General features: G+C 47.2%; 2 long non-coding RNA genes across 2 annotated transcripts; both read right to left on the reverse strand.

Moving 5' to 3' along the window:
* Positions 1–294: 294 nt before the first annotated feature.
* Positions 295–20,272, reverse strand: LOC144273153 (uncharacterized). Its single transcript, XR_013347739.1, has 3 exons — positions 20,248–20,272; positions 3,156–3,180; positions 295–1,185 (listed from the first exon to the last, which is right to left on the reverse strand). It is a non-coding gene; the product is annotated as an uncharacterized LOC144273153 (long non-coding RNA).
* Positions 12,191–13,899, reverse strand: LOC144273608 (uncharacterized). The gene is made up of 3 exons (XR_013347776.1): positions 13,794–13,899; positions 13,294–13,697; positions 12,191–12,706 (listed from the first exon to the last, which is right to left on the reverse strand). It is a non-coding gene; the product is annotated as an uncharacterized LOC144273608 (long non-coding RNA).
* Positions 20,273–20,274: the final 2 nt, after the last annotated feature.

Raw genomic sequence — 20,274 nt, forward strand, 5'->3', positions numbered from 1 at the left:
CACTGTGCTGCTGTGACGAGCTGCAAAGCCCCCCCGCCAGCATTCACCCAAGTAGGGACACACCCAGCTGCAGTTACACGCAGGTCTCTCTAACCAGCTTCCCAGCCTAGGACCCCAGAGCAGTACCGTCCTGCCCTGGTCCACCTCTCCCTCAATGTGAAGAGAACAATACACACTTGAGGTAACCAAGCAGAGTTTTTCCCCAAGCACTCCAGTCAAAGATCATTGGTTTGGATTAACACATAAAATAAGTGTATTAACTACAAAAAATAGCTTTTAAGTGATAGCAAACAGATCAAAGCAGATTACCTAGCAAATAAACAAAAATGCAACCTAAGCTTAATATACTAGATTGGATATTAATAACAGATTTTCACCCTAACTGATGGTACAGGCAGACGTGTAGATTCTTAAGGCACAAGCTGCATTAGCTTTACAGCTTGGGTTTCTCAGGTCTTCATACAGAGGCTAGAAATCCCTTTATTCTGGGTCCAGCACTTCCCCCAGTTCAGTCTTTGTTCCTTAAGTGTTTCCAGGTGTTGTCTTGTGTGGAGAGTAAAGAACCACAGATGATGTCACTCCCTGCCTTATATAGCTTTAGCATATGGCAGGAAACCTTTGTTTCAAAACTTGGTTCCCAGACTGGTTTGTGGACAAATACTGACATCCCAAGATGGAGTCCAGAATCATGTGGCCTGGTCACATGTCCTTGCAGTGTTATAGCAGCCATTGCTTACAGGCTTGCCAAAATGCCCACAGGAAGGTTAAGCTATTCCACAGGCCATTGTCTTTGTTAACGGGCCGTCAGCCCCATCTGGCTTCTTCATTGTTGTATCTGAAAGGCTGGCTGTAGGCGTTTTCCAGAGTAAGACCATTTGAAATAAAGATCCCTAGTCAATATTCATAACTTCAGAAACAAAAATGATACATGCACACAAATAGAATAATAATATTCAGCAAATCATAACTTTTTCAATGACACCTCACATGACTTATCTTGTACAAAATGCATCATAATTATGCCATAATCATATCAATAATATCACTGAAAAATATGGGGTGCAGTGTCACAGTATAAAAGACACAAGAATGCATGAGAGAGGGACTTGCAAACTCAGATGTGAGTGATCTCCTTCCCTCACGAGCCAAATGCTCCGTGGTACTGCTGATACGAGGCTGCATAGTCTGTAAAGGTGGTGGGAAAGAACATTGTAAATAAATTGCACAAGGTGTTTTGTCAGAAGAAGGTCTCCAAATGGTTTGTGGGCTAGAAATTAGACAGGAGCTAGTCTTTCCTGCCCCACAAGAGTGGATTATTTAGGTGGGGAGGGAGGAGGAGTTATGCAAGTCGTTAAAGGGAGGACAAGAATATTGAACTTGATGTGTGGAGAAGGGAAAGCCAGTAGAGGAAGTCAGAGGAAATTAATATGATTGTGATTTTAAGGGATCCATTTGGTGCGGACTGGGAGAGGCCAATGTGGGTTTCAAGAGGCTGGAAAGGAAGAGGAGGGACTATTAATTAAGATTCTGAAGGCCTGGACAAGCGTTTTAGGTAGTTGACTAGCTAGAAAAGAACCAGATCATAGAGATAGTGTTGAGGAAGAAGTAGCAGGATTTGGATGTGTGGACAAGGGTGAAGGAGTCCGAGAGGATACTAAGGTCACAGGCCTCACTGAATGACACAGAAGATGGCTGTGCGTACAACAGTAACAGTAATGGGGAGAGCTTGGGAGGAAATACAAGTTTGATTTTTGGATACGTAAAATTTAAGTTGATAGCAAGACATCCTTGAGCAGATGCCAGAGAGACAACCTGAGATATGGAACCGGATGGAGGAGTCAGGTGAAGATGTGCATTTGTGAGGCATCAACATGGAGAAGACAGTTGAAGCCATGTGAGTAGATGAGATCAGCTTAAGGAAAGGGTCTAAAGGGAGAAGAGGAGAGAACCAGCAGAGGATTGTGTTGTGCAAGCCAAAGCAGGACAAATGTCAAGAAAGAGGGTATGATCAACAGTATGTAGAACAGCAGAGAGGATGGGGATGGGGAAGGGTCCCTGACTTTGGTCAGGAAGAGGCCATTGGTAGAGCTGGCCAAAAAATGTTTGGCAAAATCTGCCCTTTCTTCATTGAAGAATTTAAAAATTGGAAATTTTGTGATCAGACCTAGTAATGAGAAACCTTGATGAGAGCAGTTTAATTGGAGTGGAGAAAGTAGAAGCCAATTTTTGAGGACTGAGGATGGAACTGCTATTCAGTTTTTAAAAAAAAGACAATCATTTTTTGTATAAATGTAGGCAGTTCGTATTCCTTGTTTACCATACAGGCATCATGACTCATGTGACTTTTATAGTTCATGAGCTTTTGTTTATGATGATATGCTTTGTGCTTAAATTAAAAATATAGTTAAAAAATCCTGTTTTCATCTAAATATACCTTTAGGCTTTATAATGAATAGTAGTGGAAGAAAACAGACATATTTTTGTGGACATCAACATAGTTTTGAAATAGAATGTTTAAAGAACAGGTTAGCAGAGGGAAATTGTGTTAAAGAGCCCTGAAAGGACTGTAAATTTCTCAAGATGGGGATGAATGCTGTCTGCCTCTGACTTGTCATCACACCCCTCTCACTCATGCTTTCACATACTCATGTGGTGAACGCAGCACTGGTGGCTCAATTTCTAAAGCATTATTGTAGTGAGAAATCTCTAGCTTCAGAGCCATTTTTATTTTCTCCACTTTGAGGTTTTCTCCCACCTTCACATGGCTTTTGTGTGAGGTATCATGGAATCAGGCTCACCTTTAGAAGCAAATGTGCCTTTCTAATCAAAATGCTAAAGAGAAATGCAGAGATATAAAAGATGTGCTAGCTGGTGTACAATAACAGCTTGCTTAATTAAACTACCAAACCATAGATAAAGCATGTACAATGTAAAGCTATAGAACATAGCATTTTTCATGTAGATCAACACAAAGCATTTTGCATGGTTGATCTGTGACAAATTATCTTGATAACATCAACATCCTGCCTGGTGTCCTCTGTCTCATCTTGCTTATTATCTTCCACTGGGCTTAAATGCAGAGGCTAATCGTTTGCAGGGTCTGACTATAGTATTGGGACATCTAGTGGTTGAGATCATTCTTGCATGTAAGTTACCTGATTTGAGTTCTTGCCATGCCACCTGCAAGGAATCAGACAGGAAACTAATTAAAAGCTTGAACTAGTTCAGTCCTTGAGCCAATGAGAATAAAGTCACAAATTACCTCATTTCTAAACCCTATACACTGATGGGTTTTTATATCCCTTTAAATTTTAAGCTTATCTATTTTGGGGGTCACTTCTCACTGTACTAGTTCTGGCATGCATCCGATGAAGTGGGCTGTAGCCCACGAAAGCTTATGCTCAAATAAATTTGTTAGTCTCTAAGGTGCCACAAGTACTCCTCTTCTTTTTGCGGATACAGACTAACACAGCTGCTACTCTGAAACCTGTACTAGTTCTGTGATTTATTCACAATATTTGATTCAGCAGTGGCTCCCTGTACTTCTAAGCATATTAACATGTAAAATTTGGTAATGCACTGGCAATTCTAAAGGTAAAAACATTAATATTTTCATACATACTGCCCCAAGGTTCTGTCTGTTCTGTGTGTTCTGACATCTGGGCCCTGCCTGCTTCTATCACTGCCACTCCATTTTAATTGGTTTAATTGAGTCACTTGTACATAGCAAACACCTACCATGTGAAATGACACCAGAGGGTCTGATTCTGCCATGCTGGCTCACCTTGAGTAGTGCCTTACTCTCAGTGTGAGAGTTCAGGGCCTCTCACAGAGAATGCCATGCCAGCAGCTCCCTCTTATTTATACTGAGGGGCTGCAGCCCAGTGGCTTTGCAGTACTATGGTATAGGTCAAATAGGACCCAGATTCATCAAAGCTTAGTGGCCCCCTGAAAGACACATCAATCCAGCCAACACCCTGGATCTTTCTCAGAGTCCTGAGTCCTTGAATTTCTTCCCCAGGAAGAAAAGGAGTACTTGTGGCACCTTAGAGACTACCCAGCCAGGCCATACCCACCCCAAGAGGCTGCCAGGAGTGAAATACTTACTTAGCCATAAAACTAAGCAGAAACACTATTACACCCAGGGAGAAGAACTGTAGAGGAAGATTGTGTTTTATTTTTCCATAGCCACTTTTCTGATTGAAATTGTACATCAGAGGTGCCTGGACAACAGACGATTCTGTGAGCAAGCCAAAGCCCATTTTCACAAGAAGTTACAAAGATCCTAGATTTGGTGTGCACACTGTCTCAGAAGAGCTTGGAGTTACATTAAGATTGTTATTGGAGATCCAGACTCTGGAGAAAAGAGATCAGTGTGCAGAACACTACTGATGCTACTAAATAGATAAGAAGTATCTCTCCACATAACTCTTGCCATGCAACCTTAAAATAAGAAGGAATTCATTTTTAGGTCTTGTCAGAACAGCTAGTAAATAAAGTAAATGGTTTGAGAAGTTACCTCTGGCTTCCTCTGCATCCTGTGCTTTGAAAAATTGTTTGTTGAAGGTTGCTGCCTCAGCAGCTTTGAAAAACATTTGTTCATTTCATGGTTTAAATTTCCCCAAGCATTACACTGGATCATGTGCACATACTGAGTGTGTCATTGTCAACAACCATAAAAGTTATGGTATCGCATTGGCTGCCAGTCATCTTTCTGTTACATTGAGGGGTTGTTTTGTTTTTTAAACACTGCTACTATTTACCAACTTGAACATGATGAATCTCCTTTGAATCATGGATACGAGCTAACTGAATTTCCTCAGAATCAATATTCTATCCTTTCTGTGAGCCTCTGTAGTGAAGAGGCGTGGCCACCCTCCAAGATTGACAGTGAGGGGCAGCCAGCTGCCCCCTGGTCCTATTGGGATCCAGGAAGTGGGCGGGCAAAGCCACCCACTGCTAAAGGATCCCCCCTGCCTAAGAGGGGGTCCACAGGACCTGGAAAACCAAATAATTACGGGGGACAACTAATGAACAACAGGGACAGGAGTCAGATTTCAGAGTAACAGCCGTGTTAGTCTGTATTCGCAAAAAGAAAAGGAGTCCTTGTGGCACCTTAGAGACTAACCAATTTATTTGAGCATGAGCTTTCGTGAGCTACAGCTCACTTCATCAGATGCATACCGTGGAAACTGCAGCAGACTTTATATATACACAGAGAATATGAAACAATACCTCCTCCCACCCCACTGTCCTGCTGGTAATAGCTTATCTAAAGTAATCGTCAGGTTAGGCCATTTCCAGCACAAATCCAGGTTTTCTCACCCTCCACCCCCCCCCCACAAATTCACTCTCCTGCTGGTGATAGCCCATCCAAAGTGACAACTCTTTACACAATGTGCATGAGGGTCAAACGAAGGGAACCAGACGGGGACACCGAGCAGAGAACCCCGGACAGTGCCCACTGCTCCTCGAAGGCGTCAAGGGAGTCAGTGGACGCCGCCCAGAGGAACTCTGCCCGGAGGCGTAAACGGATGGAGGATCGGAAATAGGCCCCACAGTCACAGGAGACTCCATCGGCCAACCTCCTCATCCTGGTTTTATAGATGGCCACTTTAGCCAGGGCCAGGAGGAGGTTGACCAAAAGGTCCCTTGACTTAGTGGGGCCATGGACAGGGAATGCATAGATAAGGAGGTGAGGGGAAAAGTGCAACCAAAATCTCAACAAAATATTCATGAGGAGCCAGAATAGGGGCTGCAGCCTGCGCACTCCAGGTAGACAGGCACCAGGGTTTCCCTCACGCTGCAAAAGGGGCAGGTGTCTGGGAGTAGGGTAAACCGCGCCAAGTACATGCCCGTGCTCACGGCCCCGTGAACAGCCGCCCCCTGGTGATGGGCAGAACCAGGAAGGCCACGCTCTCCACGCTGGAAGCAGAGGGGTGGGACAGGAACACGAAGTATAAAAGGTGGGCTCTGTAGCTCAGTTGGGAAGCAGCTGCCAAAGGAGTTGGATGCGTTCTCCCTGCTGTAGACACAGAAGACTTCTGCTGTCCCAAGAAGGGCCCTGAGCTACCCGTACAGCCAGATATGTTGGATGCTGAGGAGCTGCTGGGACTGCCGCTTGCAGTGTACCCTGGGGAGACGGAGGACGACCCTTGCAAGGTACACCCAAGGGGGAGTATAGGAAGTGTCCCAGGGCAACTGACCCCAGGCTGGCTGCAGCGCTGCCAGAGATTAGGTCAGCATGTTGTAGTCAGGATCCCCACTGACCCAATGGCAGACCACTCTGCCGCTGTTAGGGCCCTGGGCTGGGATGTGGGGAAGTTGTGCCATTGGGGGAGGCTAGCCCCTTCTGTGTCCCCCCCCCCCGACCAAGGCCCTGCCCCTCTCTTTCCACTCCTCTCCCCCACTGGAGCCCAGAGCACCCTGCAGCCCCAGCACCAGGTGCGTGTGAGCACTGGCCCCAGCCTGCCTGCCCCAGCCTAGCGGGAAGGGAACTGAAAGCAAGCAGGAGGGGGCCTGGGGTTGAGCATGGGAGGACCATGCCAGGCTGTTTGGAGAGGCACAGCCTTCCCATGCCTATGTTACCCACTACCCATGGTCCCTGTCCTTTCCTACATAAACAGTTCTTGGATTACATGAAAATCTAACAAAGACAGCAGTCTCATAGACATGCCAGTATAATCAGAATTTTGGCACCTTCCCTATTATCTCAACCAAAAGACATGTCACAAAGGCCCTGTTTACAAGAGAAAGTTGCACCAGTTTCACTAACATCATTTTTTAAACCAATGTAGTTAGCACAGACAATTGTGTGGGCACTCTTGACTCAAAATAACTAAGTTTTAATTAGACTATCTGAAGTCATTTCCGAATCAATTTAAGCTAACCCATAATAAATACATCCCACTTAGCCTTTAGCACTAGTTTAACTAAAAACTCGGTTTAAAAACCACAAGTTTTTCACATAACTCACTCCTCACTTATAAGCCCAGCCTTTTCTTTTATGCAGCTCACAATCTCTTGTGGCTAATTGCTAAGGCTACGTTTTAGTCATGGCTATTTTCAGTAAAAGTCATGGACAGGTCACAGTCAGTAAACAAAAATTCACGGTCCATGACTACTACTATATACCCCTGACTAAATCTTGTGGGGGGGGTGGCCCAGGGGCACTGCAGGTGCTGGGGGCAGCAGTGGTGACCAGCTCCGCCGGGACCCCCACTGGTGCTGGGGGATGGGCAGCAAGGGGGATGTCACTGCTTCCAGGGAGCCCCTGAGGTAAGCCCCACCCAGAACCCACCTCACCCCATCCTGTGCACCAACCTCCTGCCCCCTCCCTAACCCAGATTCCTGCTGCTGCTGGGGCAGAGTGCATGTTGTCCCAAGACTGCCCCAACAGCGGCCTGTGCAACTGGCACAGCAGCTGCCTGAGCTGCCCCCAGGCCAGGTGTACCGGCCACTGCAGAAGTCATGGAGGTCACGGAAAATCATGGAATCTGTGACTTCTGTGACCTCCATGACAAACTCGCAGCCTTACAATTGCTAAATGAAGACCATTAGCCTTCAGTTATTACCAGTTTCATAGTTACTTGTTCCACTTGCAAATCTTTTGATGGTTGCAATCTGTCTATCCCCTTGATTTTCTGTTAACAGACTTGCAGCACAGTGCTCCTGCCCTTCCATGGGAAGGGAGGGATGGCATGCATTGGTCCTAAAGTTATGAGGAGAGTGTAAATCAGTTCCTGGGTATAAGGACATTGGCAAGTGCAACTGTTCATGTTCCTGATCTTTGTTTGTGCACATCTATTTAGAAAATTTGCAAAGCAGCTTGTGGAAACTTATTTGGCAGGGAATTAAATCTTTGTCTCTCCCTATCTCCACTTCTATACTTGTCGGCACCTTTTGCAGAGCCCAGAAAGTGACTGTTAAAAGTCAAAGCAAAGCTCTCCTCTGGTATATCACTGTATTCAATCCAATATACTTGGCATGGGAGGGGGAGTGGCTACTACATGGGTCCAAACTGAATACCTGTCTTCCTAATCTCATCACTTCTTACCTATTGCAAGTAAGAAGGGACTGGCCCCACCCAGAATGAAAGGCCGATCCCCACCGTTGAGGGGGAGAAACTATAAAACCCAGAGCAAAACTGAGGGAGGGGGAGGCAAAAAATAAGAAACCAGGGATTAGAATGAAGGTCATAGGGCCAAAACAAGGCATCCAGAGGGGGACACCAAGCAGAGAATACCAGACAATGGCCACTGTGCCTCAAAGGAGCCCATTATTTCATAATTGATTGAGGCCTGGCCTGTGCCTCATGCACACTGCTTTGAATAATTTATTTTGACAGACTGCATAAGGCTGAGAATAAGATACAAGTTGAGGTCTGTGGCACTTTACAGGAAGGAATAAGAGAACTAGGTGCCTAAATATCTTTGAGGATCTGGGCCCCCATCCCTGCTCCAAAGCACTCACAGTCCAGGTTAATACGACAAGGCATGATGCAGAGAGTATTGACAAAAGGCAAGAGGGAGGAATATAGAAAATAAATTATTATACAGGTAGCTAGTTAGAAAGATAGCATAGGGGAGTGAGTCACTGTTGGAGAGATTGTGGAAAGAGGTGAGCTTAGAGCGGGAAGCTAAATGAGGAAAGAGGTTGTGTGACTTTGTGGGAGATTTGGATAAGACAACAGGACACTGAAGACATGGGGCAGCATTGCAGAAGGCACAGAAGCTTTTGTAGAAGAGGGAAACAAATGGGGCAGAAAAGGAAGCCGTTTTGGCAGACTTTAGGGCTTGGACAAGAGCATGATGGAGACAAGAGATGAGATTAAAACAGGGACAGAAGGCCAGGTTTTTAAAGGTAATTAGGGACCTAACAATGCAGATAGGCACCCACTGGAATTTTCAAAACACCTAGGTGTCTAACTCCCATTGAAAGAAATGGGAGTTAGGCACTTAGGCCCAGATCCACAAAGGTACTTAGATGCCTAAACCCTAGACTTAGGCACCTAAGTCTCAGATGTAGGCACCTAAATCCCAGTTTTGGCTCTATAGTGATCCATAAAATTCCCACCAAACTCTGTAGACACTTTAACTTACTTGGTTCCCAAATTTTCCCTGTAAAACTTCCTATGGGCATGTGCAGTCCCTCTAAGTGGCCAGGTGCTTATCTCCCACTTAAGCCCTAGAGCAATTCACAAACCAGGGAAACTAGTCCCCTGTGGGGCCCAGTCCGGTAGGCATGCTCAGAGGCTGCCTACCAGATCAGGTCCCAATCAAAATCTGGCTGGAGCAGGAGGAGCTGCTGCTGCTGTCAACCCATCTTTTCACTTTTCATAGTTAGAGCACTTGCCTGGGATGTGGGAGACTCAGGGTATGTCTACACTACGGAATAAGGTCGAATTTATAGAAGTCGGTTTTTTAGAAATCGGTTTTATATATTCGAGTGTGTGTGTCCCCACAGAAAATGCTTTAAGTGCATTAACTCGGCGGAGCGCTTCCACAGTACCGAGGCTAGAGTCGACTTCCGGAGCGTTGCACTGTGGGTAGCTATCCCACAGTTCCCGCAGTCTCCGCTGCCCATTGGAATTCTGGGTTGAGATCCCAATGCCTGATGGGGCTAAAACATTGTCGCGGGTGGTTCTGGGTACATATCGTCAGGCCCCCGTTCCCTCCCTCCCTCCATGAAAGCAAGGGCAGACAATCGTTTCACGCCTTTTTTCCTGAGTTACCTGTGCAGACGCCATACCACGGCAAGCATGGAGCCCGCTCAGGTAACCGTCACCCTATGTCTCCTGGGTGCTGGCAGACGTGGTATGGCTTTGCTACACAGTAGCAGCAACCCATTGCCTTGTGGCAGCAGACGGTGCAATACGACTGGTAGCCATCATCGTCATGTCCGAGGTGCTCCTGGCCACGTCAGCTGGGAGCGCCTGGACAGACATGGGCGCAGGGACTTAATTTAGAGTGACTTGACCAGGTCATTCTCTTTAGTCCTGCAGTCAGTCCTATTGAACCGTCTTATGGTGAGCAGGCAGGCGATACGGATTGCTAGCAGTCGTACTGTACCATCTTCTGCCGGGCAGGCAAGAGATGAGGATTGCTAGCAGTCGTATTGAGGATTGCTAGCAGTCATATTGTACCATCTTCTGCCAGGCAGGCAAGAGATGAGGATGGCTAGCAGTCGTACTGTACCATCTTCTGCCGAGCAGCCATGAGATGTGGATGGCACGCAGTCCTTCTGCACTGTCTGCTGCCAGCCAAAGATGTAAAAGATAGATGGAGTGGATCAAAACAAGAAATAGACCAGATTTGTTTTGTACTCATTTGCCTCCTTCCCTGTCTAGGGGACTCATTCCTCTAGGTCACACTGCAGTCACTCACAGAGAAGGTGCAGCGAGGTAAATCTAGCCATGTATCAATCAGAGGCCAGGCTAACCTCCTTGTTCCAATAAGAACAATAACTTAGGTGCACCATTTCTTATTGGAACCCTCCGTGAAGTCCTGCCTGAAATACTCCTTGATGTAAAGACACCCCCTTTGTTGATTTTTAGCTCCCTGAAGCCAACCCTGTAAGCCGTGTCGTCAGTCGCCCCTCCCTCCGTCAGAGCAACGGCAGAGAATCGTTCCGCGCCTTTTTTCTGTGCGGACGCCATACCATGGCAAGCATGGAGGCCGCTCAGCTCACTTTGGCAATTAGGAGCACATTAAACACCACACGCATTATCCAGCAGTATATGCAGCACCGGAACCTGGCAAAGTGATACCGGGCGAGGAGGCGACGTCAGCGCGGTCACGTGAGTGATCAGGACATGGACACAGATTTTTCTGAAAGCATGGGCCCTGCCAATGCATGCATCATGGTGCTAATGGGGCAGGTTCATGCTGTGGAACGCCGATTCTGGGCTCGGGAAACAAGCACAGACTGGTGGGACCGCACAGTGTTGCAGGTCTGGGACGATTCCCAGTGGCTGCGAAACTTTCGCATGTGTAAGGGCACTTTCATGGAACTTTGTGACTTGCTTTCCCCTGCCCTGAGGCGCATGAATACCAAGATGAGAGCAGCCCTCACAGTTGAGAAGCGAGTGGCGATAGCCCTGTGGAAGCTTGCAACGCCAGACAGCTACCGGTCAGTTGGGAATCAATTTGGAGTGGGCAAATCTACTGTGGGGGCTGCTGTGATGCAAGTAGCCCACGCAATCAAAGATCTGCTGATATCAAGGGTAGCGACCCTGGGAAATGTGCAGGTCATAGTGGATGGCTTTGCTGCAATGGGATTCCCTAACTGTGGTGGGGCCATAGACGGAACCCATATCCTTATCTTGGCACCGGAGCACCAAGCCGCCGAGTACATAAACCGCAAGGGGTACTTTTCGTTAGCGCTGCAAGCTCTGGTGGATCACAAGGGACGTTTCACCAACATCAACGTGGGATGGCCGGGAAAGGTACATGACGCTCGCATCTTCGGGAACTCTGGTCTGTTTCAAAAGCTGCAGGAAGGGACTTTATTCCCAGACCAGAAAATAACTGTTGGGGATGTTGAAATGCCTATATCTATCCTTGGGGACCCAGCCTACCCCTTAATGCCATGGCTCATGAAGCCGTACACAGGCAGCCTGGACAGTAGTCAGGAGCTGTTCAACTACAGGCTGAGCAAGTGCAGAATGGTGGTAGAATGTGCATTTGGACGTTTAAAGGCGCGCTGGCGCAGTTTACTGACTCGCTTAGACCTCAGCGAAACCAATATTCCCACTGTTATTACTGCTTGCTGTGTGCTCCACAATATCTGTGAGAGTAAGGGGGAGACGTTTATGGCGGGGTGGGAGGTTGAGGCAAATCGCCTGGCTGCTGGTTACGCGCAGCCAGACACCAGGGCGGTTAGAAGAGCACAGGAGGGTGCGGTACACATCAGAGAAGCTTTGAAAACCAGTTTCATGACTGGCCAGGCTACGGTGTGAAAGTTCTGTTTGTTTCTTCTTGATGAAACCCCCCGCCCCTTGGTTCACTCTACTTCCCTGTAAGCTAACCACCTGCCCCTCCTCCCTTCAATCACCACTTGCAGAGGCAATAAAGTCATTGTTGCTTCACATTCATGCATTCTTTATTCATTCATCACACAAATAGGGGGATGACTACCAAGGTAGCCCAGGAGGGGTGGTGGAGGAGGGAAGGAAAATGCCGCACAGCACTTTAAAAGTTTACAACTTTAAAATTTATTGAATGACAGCCTTCTTTTTTTGGGCAATCCTCTGTGGTGGAGTGGCTGGTTGGCCGGAGGCCCCCCCACCGCATTCTTGGGCGTCTGGGTGTGGAGGCTATGGAACTTGGGGAGGAGGACGGTTGGTTACAGAGGGGCTGCAGTGGCAGTCTGTGCTCCAGCTGCCTTTGCTGCAGCTCAACCATACACTGGAGCATACTGGTTTGGTCCTCCAGCAGCCTCAGCATTGAATCCTGCCTCCTCTCATCACGCTGCCGCCACATTTGAGCTTCAGCCCTCTCTTCAGGCCGCCACCTCTCCTCCCGGTCATTTTGTGCTTTCCTGCACTCTGACATTATTTGCCTCTACGCATTCGTCTGTGCTCTATCAGTGTGGGAGGACAGCATGAGCTCGGAAAACATTTCAGCGCGAGTGCGTTTTTTTTTCTTTCTAAGCTTCACTAGCCTCTGGGAAGGAGAAGATCCTGTGATCATTGAAACACATGCAGCTGGTGGAGAAAAAAAAAGGGACAGCGGTATTTAAAAAGACACATTTTATAAAACAGTGGCTACACTCTTTCAGGGTAAACCTTGCTGTTAACATTACATACATAGCACATGTGCTTTCGTTACAAGGTCGCATTTTGCCTCCCCCCACCGCGTGGCTACCCCCTCAACCTTCCCCCCTCCCTGTGGCTAACAGTGGGGAACATTTCTGTTTAGCCACAGGCAAACAGCCCAGCAGGAATGGGCTCCTCTGAGTGTCCCTGAAGAAAAGCACTCTATTTCAACCAGGTGACCATGAATTATATCTCTCTCTCCTGAGGATAACACAGAGAGATAAAGAACGGATGCTGTTTGAATGCCAGCAAACATACACTGCAATGCTTTGTTCTACAATGATTCCCAAGTACGTGTTACTGGCCTGGAGTGGTAAAGTGTCCTACCATGAAGGACGCAATAAGGCTGCCCTCCCCAGAAACCTTTTGCAAAGGCTTTAGGAGTACATCTAGGAGAACCGCGAATGCCAGGGCAAAGTAATCCTTTCACATGCTTGCTTTTAAACCATGTATAGTATTTTAAAAGGTACACTCACCAGAGGTCCCTTCTCCGCCTGCTGGGTCCAGGAGGCAGCCTTGGGTGGGTTCGGGGGGTACTGGCTCCAGGTCCAGGGTGAGAAACAGTTCCTGGCTGTCGGGGAAAACCGATTTCTCCGCTTGCTTGCTGTGAGCTATCTACAACCTCATCATCATCTTCTTCATCCCCAAAACCTGCTTCCGTATTGCCTCCATCTCCATTGAAGGAGTCAAACAACATGGCTGGAGTAGTGGTGGCTGAACCCCCTAAAATGGCATGCAGCTCATCATAGAAGCGGCATGTTTGGGGCTCTGACCTGGAGCAGCCGTTCGCCTCTCTGGTTTTCTGGTAGGCTTGCCTCAGCTCCTTCAGTTTCACGCGGCACTGCTTCGGGTCCCTGTTATGGCCTCTGTCCTTCATGCCCTGGGAGATTTTGACAAAGGTTTTGGCATTTCGAAAACTGGAACGGAGTTCTGATAGCACGGATTCCACTTCCCAAATAGCGATCAGATCCCGTACCTCCCGTTCGGTCCATGCTGGAGCTCTTTTGTGATTCTGGGACTCCATCATGGTCACCTGTGCTGATGAGCTCTGCATGGTCACCTGCAGCTTGCCACGCTGGCCAAACAGGAAATGAGATTTAAAAGTTCGCGGTTCTTTTCCTGTCTACCTGGCCAGTGCATCTGAGTTGAGAGTGCTGTCCAGAGCGGTCACAATGGAGCACTCTGGGATAGCTCCCGGAGGCCAATACCGTCGAATTGTGTCCACAGTACCCCAAATTCGAGCCGGCAAGGTCGATTTAAGCGCTAATCCACTTGTCAGGGGTGGAGTAAGGAAATCGATCTTAAGAGCCCTTTAAGTTGAAATAAAAGGCTTCATTGTGTGGACGGGTGCAGGTTTACATCGATTTAACGCTGCTAAATTCGACCTAAAGTCCTAGTGTAGACCAGGGCTCAGGTTTAGTTTCCATCTCTTTGGCAGAAAGGATTTAAACAAGGCTCTGCCATCTCTCGGGACAGTGCTCTCACCACTGAGCTTTGGGATAGTGTGATGTGGTGTCCCCTGCATCTTTCACGTTGGAGCTGTTGGCCTTAGGATATACCCCTCTTGTTGGCATTTCCCATTGGCTAGCTTAGGTGACTCCCCACCTAGCATGCTGACTTCCATGGATCATATTGTAAAGTGCCTCTTTTTCCCCATGTATTGTACAGGGAGCCTAGGTGCCTAAATCGGCTTTGGGAATCACAGTGTTTGTTCCTGTGATTTTCTAGGCCCCTAACAGTTAGGCGCTGTAATGCTCTGTGTTGAAACACTCAAGTCCCCCAAAAAGAACAGGAGTACTTGTGGCACCTTAGAGACTAATAAGCTCTAATAAATTTGTTAGTCTCTAAAGTGCCACAAGTACTCCTGTTCTTTTTGCAGATACAAACTAACACGGCTGCTACTCTGAAACCTGTCAGGTCCCCCAAGTCTCATTGCTTATGAAACTCCAAATAAGAGCCTATCTGCATCTTTAGACATCTAAATACTTTTAAAAATCTGGCCTAGAGCCTTAAAGGTAAGATGAGGAGCTTGAATTTGGTGCTGAAGTGGACCCAGTGCAGGGACTAAAAAGGGGTGAAATGGTCAGAACAGTACGAGAGGAAGATGAGTTTGATGGTGGGGTTTTAAATGGAATGGAGGAGAGTGAGAGATGTGCCAGGTAGGCCAGAGAGAAGCGAATCTAAACAGATGATTACCAAGACCAGGACAAATTTTGGCTGTAGGGTTAGAGTTTGGGTCTCTTTAAATGTATTTTAAATTTCACAGGATGACCTTCATTCACTCCACAGGAGGTAGTCATAGGGAAAGGGAAAGCGTTTTGCTCCCAAGCAGGGAGTTGAACAGTTCAACTAGGTCAAGTAGCTGGGTACACTGCTTATGAGGTCTTGTGCTCCACAAATATTCATTTTGATTAACAGGATCCTCTACACATACTTGTGGATGATTCTGTGTATTTAAATTCTTGTACTATGCTCATCACCACGATATCTGAGTATACAAAACACATCATGTTGGCATGTCTAAGATTAGTGACCAGTTTAGGTTAGGGATGTAAATATTGGTTTAAAAAGTTAACCAGTTAAATGATTAAAATTATTTTGTTTAACCGGTTAACCAAGGTAGCTGGGAGGGCCTGGCACGGTGGGGTCTGGAGTCTGGCTCAGTGCAGTGTGGCCGGGGCTGAGGTCTGGCCAGCCAGAGCTGAGCTCCTGCCCACTCCCGCCAGCTGGCGCGGCGCAGCCAGGGCTGGGGGCCTGCTCCGGCTGGGACTGGAGTCCTGCTAGCTCAGCCAGTGTGGTACAGCTGGGGCTGAGCTCTGGCAGGCCAGCACCGTGCAGCCAGGACTGGGCTATTGCTGGCCGGCGCGGCCAGGGTTGGGGGCCCTCTATGTCCGGTACTGGGGTCCTGCCGGCTCAGCCAGCGCAGCTGGGGCTGAGGTCCAGCCGGCATTGCACAGCCAGGGCTGGGCTCCCGCCAGCGCAGCCAGGGGCCTGCTCCGGCCGGGACTGGCACAGCAGGGCTGAGGCCACTCCAATCCAAGCCTAATGCTTACTGGTTAACCTTTTACATCCCTAGTTTAGGTACAGAGTTCTGCTCTAAACTGGAGACTCATCTTTTATACCCTCAGAAGACAGTATATTTCCTCAGATGCCTTTTGTTACTGAGAAAGGTCAGCATACATTTGATTAACATTTAAGACACTTGTGCCATCTGCTGGAAATGACTTGGATCAGTAGTACCATTTGCAAACTACCTTTTATTACAGGACTATCATTTAATTTCATCATTGTTATTAAGTCCTGGGAAGAGGACTAACAAAAACAGGTTATGCTATAGGCTGCAGAAGAGCAAACATCTGTTCCATCCACATATGCCACTACCTACAGATGCCTGCCTCAACCCTCTTCTGAGGAGACCGCCACAAGGTGTGAAAGGTCTGATATTATATACAGGTGCCTAGTTACTTGGAACAGTATACAAATACAAAGGTATTGTCAGGTACATGGGTATCCAATGCTGAATTGCTCTACTTGGGTAAATATGCAGATATTATTTACACTGTATGTAAATTATAGATAAATATCTTTCCAGATGTACTGCACTGCAGTTTAAGCTCAAGATCCTTGTTGTTTTGTATGTCTTTTGATGGTTACAAATTACCGAAGCCAAAAGTGCCTCAAACAGGTTTTGGAACTATCTAATGCAAGCTGAGAACCATTTCATTTATCTTATTCTGTTTAGTAGCATAGTAGAGTTTTGTCTTGTGAGACAAAGGTTGTGATGTGTTGTCCTGCTGCTATTGTTAAACAACTTTTTCCCCTTGTCCCTGGAGGCACAAATTAGAGCAATCACAGGGCTGCTCTAACTTACACTGACTGGAATGGCCTCCTAAGGGGCCTTGTGCCCTAAATTCCTTCAAAGCTGCATGGCCTTGCAGCCACCCAGCAGTCTATCAAGTGCTGGTGCACTTCAGGTGCCCCTCCCCCAATGCCTCTGCCTTGGAGCCCCTGACCAGCTGCTCCTCGGAGCTATGCAGAGCGGCGGCGAGGAGGGGTGCTGATGTCAGGGTGTCCCCCACCCACCTCCATACCCCATCTCCACAGAGCGGGGTGAGGGGAAGAAACGACAGGGCTCAGGAGTGGGATGTGGGACGGAGCTGGCTGGCAGCTGCTGCTGTGTCTGAACAAGAAGGATTCAGATTGGTGAGTGCTGAACTACAGCATGTGTCTCTCTCTCTCTCACACACACACAGTGTGTTTGTGTGTCTCTCTCTCACACACACTCACTCTATCTCTCACTCACCTCCCAACACATACTTGTATTGTTGTTGTTTTTACTTCTTGATGCTTCCTGCAATGCACATATAGTCTCTGTAATTGTATTCTTTCAAAGTGCTGTTATTTTAGTTTTTTGACTGGTTTACGCATTTCATAATTTTTATTTCTTAGGCTTAAATTTAATTATTTGAGTAGTTAGTTCTAAAATGCTTAACCTAGCCTGGCTGGAGTAATTATCCCTATAGTAACTTATTAAAATATATATTATATCTAGGTTATTTGTTTCTACTTGTGGTACACATCTGCACATTACCTTGATACTGGTGCACATAACAAAATTCATTCCGCACATGGATGAAAAAAAATTAGAGGGAACATTACTTCTGTCAACCCAGAATTGCCGGAATAGTGTGCTGTAGCCGTGCTCCCAGACACATCTCCAACGCAGGAGGGGAGAAGGAAATAATAGCTTTACACCACTGGGGGATTTCTCTGTAACAGGAATGTGCAGCTACCTCTTTAGGGCAGTTTTAAGTCCCTTTGTGCTGCTGGAGTGGCTCCAAGTATATTTAGCTGAGGCTGAGGACCTAGCTGCTCATCTGTTGAGGCTGTATTTTTGGGTAAGTTATTATTGTTTGTCCAAATGATTTCAAATCTAAACTGTGAGCTGATTGAGTTGAGTTAGTGAAGTTTGCAATTTAATGTATTTTTTTCTCAAATTCATAACTTATGAACGCTGAATAAACTTCCTTCCTTCCAAAATAATTCAGCTTTGGACTGAGACCAAGCATCCAAACTTTGGTGAAAACCTGGCCCAACTGAAGTCAATTGGAGTTCTGCAAATTGGAGTTTGTGGGATCATCCTAAGCAAGGATTGTCCTCAAATGTTTGTAAAGCACCTAGCAAATAGTGGGCACTACCGCAAATAAATAATAAGAATTTACGAAGGATGATCATGCAGCCTGAAGGGTTCATGGGATTCAGGCATCCCAGAAATCACATGAGAGCCCACAGCTCCCCTTGCAATTCATTTTGATGCCACACGATAACACTTTGAGACAGAGAACTGTTACATTGCTTTCCATCATGATGGCAGGTCAGCTTAATGTGATGACTCTTACACTACATCATGGTGTCTTGTGTTATACATGTTTCAAAATGACATAATTACATTTTGAACCAACAGGATGTGCTCACCCAACACAGTGCAATGACTGGAAGCAACATGACAATGATCTGATGCAGTGCTCTCTGAATGCCATATTGATGCAAAATGATGCCATATCAAGATGCGTGACACAGTATCGCAGTGGTAACATGCCATGATGCCATCTGGAGTTAGCATGCAGTCATTTCATAATGGGATGACAGTGGTTTGCAGTGATTTGTCAAAATTCCATGACGCAAGAACATTACTGCCTCTTCAACTCTGTTTACATTAGGCCTTTTTGCCATAAATTTTCCATTGCCTACACTAATGCTCCTAGTGATGGACTCAGCCAGTAACTGCAATAATAGGAAGACTATGGCAAGAAAACCAAAGCGTAGACAATTCATTCTAGCCTGAGAGGAGCTGTTGCTGCTACCACTCAGAGTCTAACAAATTTATTTGAGCATAAGCTTTCGTGAGCTAAAGCTCACTTCATCCGATGCATTCAGTGGAAAGCTTATGCTCAAATAGATTTGTTAGTCTCTAAGGTGCCACAAGTACTCCTTTTCTTTATGCGAATACAGACTAACACGGCTGCTACTCTGAAACCACTCAGAGAGTGACACTCCCCCCACTTTTCCTAAGCCTCCATCCCATCTTGTTATTACTCCTAGTAATACTGTAGTGGCCAGGAATCCCACTCATGATCAATGCTCCTTTGTGCTGAATGAAGCACAAACATAAAAGACAAAGAGTTTACAGTCTAAACAGAACCAAGAATGTGCAGGTGGATGAAGAACACAATGGAGGGGGAGAAAAGGCGACAGTAATAGAAATATAATGTTGTATCCTAGCAAAGTGCTCAGTTTGAAAACTTAAAAAGAAATAGCAAGAGATGCGATGTTAATCATTTGGTAACAGGCCACCTGCCTAGCCATTATCATTAGACAATTTATCATTGGAGTTGCATTAGAAAGGGTTTGAAGGAAGATGGCTACACAAATCCATTTGGAGAGGGCTCTTTATGCATACAGGGCAACATGGAAGGCTAAAGGCTCTTATGGGAGAGCAGACGGGTAGCTAATGGAGTTTGCTGGCTCCAATGGAGTGAAAGGGGTGGTTGTGAATCAGTGAGTTCAGAAAATAATAAATAGGGAGGCGCTAACTTGTGAAGAACCTTGACGGTACAGACTTTAAACTTGTGTTTGATGTGATGAAAAAGGGGGAACCAGTGGAGGGTCTTGAAGATTGGGGGTGAGAGGGAAACCCAATAAAAGAGTTGGGGCCAGGGAGAGGGAAACACAATAAAAGAGTTGAGCTAGGAAGACAGTTTAGCAGCAATGTTCTGAATGGGGCTGAGAGGAGTAAGGTTACAGAAGGCAAGGCCTGGCCAGAGAAGAGGCCAAGACAATAGTTGAGATGGGAGAGGACGAGGGCATGGACAGGCACAGGCAGAGGGGAAAGTCTGGAGCTTGGAAACACTAAGGAAAAGCAGCAAGATTCAGATATGGCCTAGATGGGGCGTGAGGAAAGGGGAACAGAGTAGGAAACAGAGTGCAGGTCTGAGGCTGGGAGATCAATGATGATGTCATCAGCTCCCCTTCACCTCCCATCCTGTTTCAATTACCCCATCCCCTCGTAGCCTCCCCACGACCCCGACCCCTCTCAGTCTCCCCACAGCCCCACTCCTCTCAAGTATCCCATCCCCTCAGCCTCCCCACAGCCCCACCGCCTCTCAGCCTCTCCACAGCCCCACCCCTTTCTACCACCCCATCCCCTCTCAGCCTCCCCACAGCCCCACCCCCTCTACCACCCCATCCCCTCTCAGCCTCCCCACAGCCCCACCCCTTTCTACCACCCCATCCCCTCTCCGCCTCCCCACAGCCCCACCCCCTCTACCACCCCATCCCCTCTCCGCCTGCCCAGCCGCACTATCCCCTCCTTGCGCACCCACCCAGCCCTCACCTCCCCGGTTGCCATAGCTGCCGAGAGGTTTCCTTACCCGCCCACGCACCCCGCACCGCGGCCC

Source organism: Eretmochelys imbricata, chromosome 13 (genome assembly GCF_965152235.1).
Source record: "Eretmochelys imbricata isolate rEreImb1 chromosome 13, rEreImb1.hap1, whole genome shotgun sequence".
Classification (NCBI taxonomy): Eukaryota; Metazoa; Chordata; order Testudines; family Cheloniidae; genus Eretmochelys; species Eretmochelys imbricata.